Source organism: Bombina bombina, chromosome 5, assembly GCF_027579735.1.
Source record: "Bombina bombina isolate aBomBom1 chromosome 5, aBomBom1.pri, whole genome shotgun sequence".
Taxonomy (NCBI): domain Eukaryota; kingdom Metazoa; phylum Chordata; class Amphibia; order Anura; family Bombinatoridae; genus Bombina; species Bombina bombina.
Window position 1 is genome coordinate 541,234,378 of NC_069503.1, and position 6,442 is coordinate 541,240,819.

Sequence of the window (6,442 nt, forward strand, 5' to 3'; positions counted from 1 at the left end):
GGCTCTGTCTTGGGCCCTTTGCTTTTCTCTCTCTATACATCCTCCCTTGGAAAACTTTTAGCCTCCTTTGGATTCCAGTCCATTTATATGCTGATGATACCCAAATCTATCTTTCCTCTCCTGATATCTCTCCCTCTTTACTCAATTAAATTTCCAACTGCCTCTCTGCAATTTACTCTTGGATGTCTTCACACTACCTCCAACTCAATCTGTCCAAAACAACTGCTTCTTATCTCCCCTCTTCGAGACATCCAACACCTGACATTTCTCGACGGTTGGAGACTCAACACCTCACCCCAGGTCAGCTGTCTTGGGGTCACACTAGACTCAGAACTCACATTCAGCCCACATTACAAGCACTTACCAAATCTGTTGTTCACACCTAGGCAAAATTTTCAGATTTCGTCCCTTCCTTACTCCACATTTCTCCACTCCTGTTATCTCTACGTCCCAATCCGCCTCCAAGACTTCACAGTGCTGCTCCTGTCCTCTGGAACTCTATACCCCGCTCCATAGACTGTCTGCAACCTTGTTAGCTTCAGACGCTCCTTGAAAACCCACCTATTCAGAGAGGCTTACTCCTCTCTCTCAAATCCCTCATCCGAACCAAACTAATACATGTACATGAACTGCCTGACTTACTGCTGCAACTACAACCAATGTGACAAGCTACCCCAACCTTATATCTCTGCACCCTAAACCTGTAGACTGTGAGCTCTCCGGAGCAGGGCCCTCTTCCTCCTGTACTAGATTTGTTTAGTTTTGTTATGTTTTGTATTTTATCACAAATCCTTGTCATTGTATACCCCTTTTATTGTACCCAGTGCTACGGAATTTGGCGGCGCTATACAAATAAATGATAATAATAATAATATGATGATAATCTGTGATGGTAATATAACTAAATATGGCCTTCATTTTCTGCTTTTTGTCTACGTGTGTCAGCTAATTTCTTTTGCAGTGTTTGTTTAAATTTGAACTATCTCTACCCATGTCAAGGATTTGCATCCTGTTTTTTTTTGTTCTTAAAGTGCTGCCCTAGTTATAAAGTGAGCACTTGGTCAAGTCTTTGGGGCTGATTTATCATGTCCCGAATGGGGCCAAATACCCTTGTATCCGCAAGAGCCTTCAGGCTCGCCGGAAACAGGAGTTAAGAAGCAGCGGATTTAAGACTGCTGCTCCTTAATTTGTCTGCAGCCTCAGAGGCTGCAGACATCAATCCGTCCGATCACTTATGATCGGGTTGATTGACACCCCCTGCTAGCGGCTGTTGGCCGCGAATCTGCAGGTGGCGGCATTGCACAAGCAGTTCACCAGAAACTTGTGCAAGGTTAAATGCTTATAGTGTATTCTGTCGGCATTCAGGGATGTCTGGCGGACATGATCTGCTGCAGATAAATCTTACTTTTTGTAATGCTTTCCTTTACTATCAATAATATATGCAATAATGTAATTTAATACATCCAATTATAAAAATAATATGTTACACTTTGATGTACTAGTTAAAGAATGTAAAGGGACAGTTGCAATAGTTAGACATTCATGATTCAGACAGAGGATACAATTTTAAACAACTTTCCAATTTACTTCTATTATTTTATTTGCTTCCTTCTCTTGTTATCCTTTGCTAAAAAGTTTATCTAGGAAAGTTCATGAGCAGCAAAGAACCTAGGTTCTAGCTGCTGATTGGTGGCTGCATATATATATATACCGATTTGTCATTGGCTCATCCATGTGTTCAGTTAGAAACCAGTAGTACATTGCTGCTCTTCAACAAATGATACCAAGAGAATGAAGGAAATATGATAATAGAAGTAAACTAGAAAGTTGTTTAAAAATTGTATGTTCTACCTAAATCATGAAAGAAAAATGTTGGGATTCATGTCCCTTTAACCGTTGAACGTACTAAGCAACACTTATCGTTCTGATATCCTTTTCTTTATTTTTATTAGGCAAGATCACCAGTTCACCAGAATGGAAAGCACCACAGAAAACCCTTATTATGACTACAGTGATATGTACGACGCAATACCAATACAGATATGTGAACGAGAAGAGCTTCGTCATTTTGTATCTACTTATTAAACGCCATCTTACTATCTGATGTTCATTTTGAGTTTCATTGGGATGGTCTTATTACCCTCATTCTAGTTAAATGGGAAAAGTTTCACAGTGTCACCAACATCTTTATTCTGAACCTAGTTATCTCAAATATCTTCTTCTCCAGTACACTCCCATTCATGGCAGTCTACCAATCTTCCGCTTGGATTTTTGGAAATATAATGTGCAAAATGACAAACACATTTTTTTTTATTGGCTTTCAAAGTTTTGCCGCATTTCTTACATTGATGACAATTGATCAGTATTTGATAGTGGTTCACTCTTGGTCTTCTTCATCTAGAGGAAGGATTAGTTATGCATTATATATGTGCATCATTGTCTGGAGTGTCAGTATATTTTCAAGTATTCCTGACATTATCTGTACAGAGTCAGATCAATGGGTAATAAAGTTTGTGAAGTTAATAATACTACAGATAATCATTGGTGGCTTCTACTAGCACATTATAAACACTTTGTCCTATTTTTTCTTGTTCCTCTGTTTATTATAATTACTTGTTACTTTGAATTGTGCTTAAACTTACAACGTGTAATATTAGAAGGAAACAACAGTTTTAAAATTAATATTCAGTATTGTAATTCTATTCATTTTGTGTTGGACTCCATATAATATTATTATGTTTGTGATGTTTCAAAAACAAACTTTCATAGAATGTACAGTTTTCTGCCTTACATATTTTCTGTATGCCAAAGCATTGTTTTTTTTTCATTGCTGCTGAATCCAGTGTTATATGCATTTTTAGGAACAAAGTTTAGAAAGTATTTATGTTCATGTGCAAAAAATTGCTTGCCGAGAACACCCCAACAAAATGATTTAAGCCTTCGGACAAGCCTTGGACTTTAAATTTGTCAAACAGGCAAAAAAAGGAAATTATGTTGTCTAATGTCTAATATTTATTTAAAATTAAATTGAATTGCAATATTTATGTGAATTACAGAAAATAATAATCCAATAATAATAATATAAGGAGAGAGCTTTTTGTGTATGTGGTTTACTATTGCAAACAAATAATAATCCAAGGTGTATATAGATTGATAAAGAGATAATGCTTCTCTTAGTTGTTATTATAATAATAATAGTAATAATAATAAACATCTCCAGTCCATGCAGAAAAAGTTTAAAGAGACCAGATAAGGAAGTAAATATTGCATCTGATGAACTTAGAAATGCTGACTTGAGACTGTCTCATATGTATTGAATGTGACATCTTAAAGGGCCATAAATGGAGAAAAAATCAAGTTCACTAATCCAACATAAAAATATGAATATTTCACCTTCCAATGTTCTTCACATAGCAGAATACATAAATATAAATGTACACATATACAGACATTGTCATACTGACTATTTTTTATGTGTTTAGTGACATCTTTTTGTTTCGCAAAACAGTTAACCAGAGTTTTGAGGTCATGCTAACCCGATGAGTGTTAAAGGGACATTAAACACTTTGAGATAGTAATATAAAATGATACATTGTATATATAAAAAAGTCTGCAATATAACATTATTTATTTTGTCCCCTTTTCCTGTAATTCATTCAGAAATTGTGAGCTTTCAATTCCTGTTAGAAATAGATGTTCCACGCAGCTTTGGCTGCACACTCTAAGTGACCTATTTATAACTGTCCCTAATTGGCCACAGCAGAGAGGTAACCTAAGTTACAACATGGCAGCTCCCATTGCTTTATAGACACTAAGGGTCCTATTTATTATTGTGCGAGTGGACATGATCCGATATTGCGGATCATGTCCTCTGCACATCGATAAATTGCCGACAGCATACACTCTCTGCATTTATCATTGCACCAGCAGTTCTGGTGAACTGCTAGTGCAATACCGCCCCCTGCAGATTCGCTAGTAGGGAGTGTCAATCAACCGATTGTATTCGATCGGGTTGATTTCTGTCAATTTCTGTCCGCCGCCTCAGAGCAAGCGTACAGGTTATCTAGCACTATTTCCTGTCATATAGTGCTTCATAACTTCTGTTTCTGGCGAGCCTGAAGTGTCGCCAGAAACACGGGGAATCAAGCTCCATACGGAGCTTGATAAATATGCCCCTAAAACTTTACATTTATTTTGTTAATATTTAAACAGCTAATGAATCTTTAAAAATACATCTACGTTATTCTCAGACTAATCTTTTCTTTGAATGCATCATTCTAACTAGCATTTATTTAGTGTTTAATGTCTCTTTTACTTGAGTTGCGTGCAATCGATTGCATTTACTTTCAACTTGTAATACAAGCGCAATTTAGCCTGTGCGCAAATGAATGCAAAAACCCGATATCACTCGCGTGCAAACATTTGCGCTCCACTCATAATCTGGCCTAGTATCTTTTATGAAAAGCATGGATGTAAGCTCAGGAATGTGCACAGGTCTGGAGCTCTATATGGCAGCAGTTTGGTAAGAATGCTATGCATTTGCAAGAGCACTAGATGGCAGCACTATTTCCTGTCATATGGTGCTCCAGATACCTACCTAGGATTCCCTTTAACAAAGAATACCACAGGAACAAAGCAAATTTGATAATAAATGTAAATTTGAAACTTTTTTTTAAAATTGGAGCTCTGTTTGAATCGCATTGAAACTTTTGGGGTTTCATATCCCTTTATTGCAATTATACAACATTTCTAAACTCTGTATTACCAACAGATGGTTAAATAATTTAAATTATTGACTACATGATTATTGAGTAATTTACACAGGTACTAAAGACTTATAACTGAATGGGACAAGCAAACCATGAGATACCCTCAGCTTAATTTATAATGATTCACCATTTTGACATAAACACAATATATATCCGTCTGTCTGTTGTCAGAAATAATAAAGTTTTCAATGTAGACGTCTTCTCACTCAAAAATAAGAAGCAGGAAATGTTTGGCTTCATCTCTCTTAGTGGAAATTCAAAATTGTTATTTAATTTATCAAGTTTTTAAACCTATATAAAAATATACTTAACCAAGCAGTTAGTTACACGGGTCACATATTTTCCTTATATAACCTACATAAACATTCTAGACGTCTTGTTGGTCATTACTGTGAGTGTGCCATTACATTATATATAAAAATAGATCCACGCTTTAAGTACTCACTGGACTTGTGTTTTGATTTTCAACACAAGACCAGTGATTGCTTAAAGTGTGGATTTATTTGAAGATATAAAGGGCACTCTGGCAGTTGAAGCTAGCCAAGTGAGAGTGCTCCTTCCTGGGTGAATAATATTATATATATATATATATATTTTATATAATATATATTATATATATATATTTATATATATATATATATATATATTTCATTATTATATCACATTGAAAAGTAATGAATTAGTCCAACATAAACACAGATTAGGGCCTGGAGTACAAAAATATTGGTGATACTGAGCACTAACACTGTGCAAGTTAAATCAATAGATCTTCTAGCACTTGTATTACAAGTTGAAAGAAAAAGGTTTGCGTGCAAGTGAAAGACACAGGTGTGCTACCACCTGGAGGATAGTGTGTGACTGCACTAACTCTCTTTCCCATAGACTTCTTTGGGGCACGCTATGAAAACCTCTTCTGATTTTCGCTTGCGCTCTAATCTGAAAGGTGCGCTACAATAATTGCACTAAAGCCAAAGGTGCATTAAAAGTACTTCAAATACATTTGTTTTTTACTTAGAAGAACATTTTATTTTTATTTTTAAGTAAATATATGTAGCAAGCAAAGTGGTGGGAGGGCCATACAAGCATATGAACGCTCCAAATTCCTGTTGCCCAAAAAACAAGATGCTCGCAGGCTGCTATGGTCATTAACACACCCCATATGCCAGGCAGGAGCCCAGGGATAATCCTCCATGGAGGGGGCAGAAGGAAGTTGTCCCACCAACAAGTAGCAGAATGAACCAAGGAGCAAAGCCACTTCAAGGAGGTGTCAGAAGAACACCAAATTTAGGCTGTGATTCAACAAAAAGGGTTGTGGTGGCAACATTCTAACCTGGAGTAACTAACTAAACAACATAGCAACATTGGTGGAGAGCTTTGAAGGCTCCCTGTTTTAGACCCAAGAGTGTTTTTCTTTCCTCAGGACTGCCCTGTATTTGTAGAGGGCAGGAGAAAAGCACAATGCAAAAGTCACCTTTATTTTTTTATACACTGCTGCTTATCTTGCTTTGCTTCTATGCTTTAAGATATAAGAACAGTTTATGCGTGAATACTAAAATCTGTAGGTACTGCATGTGTTATACACAAATTATACTTACTAATATGCCCTTATCTTATTTATATCAAAAGAAAGACTTTTCTAACTGCTCCTGCCTTAATAAATCAACAGAGTAACT

General features: G+C 36.3%; 1 pseudogene; it reads left to right on the plus strand.

The window, feature by feature from the left end:
- Positions 1 to 1,974: 1,974 nt before the first annotated feature.
- LOC128661546 (C-C chemokine receptor type 4-like) lies at positions 1,975 to 3,104 on the plus strand (annotated as a pseudogene).
- Positions 3,105 to 6,442: the final 3,338 nt, after the last annotated feature.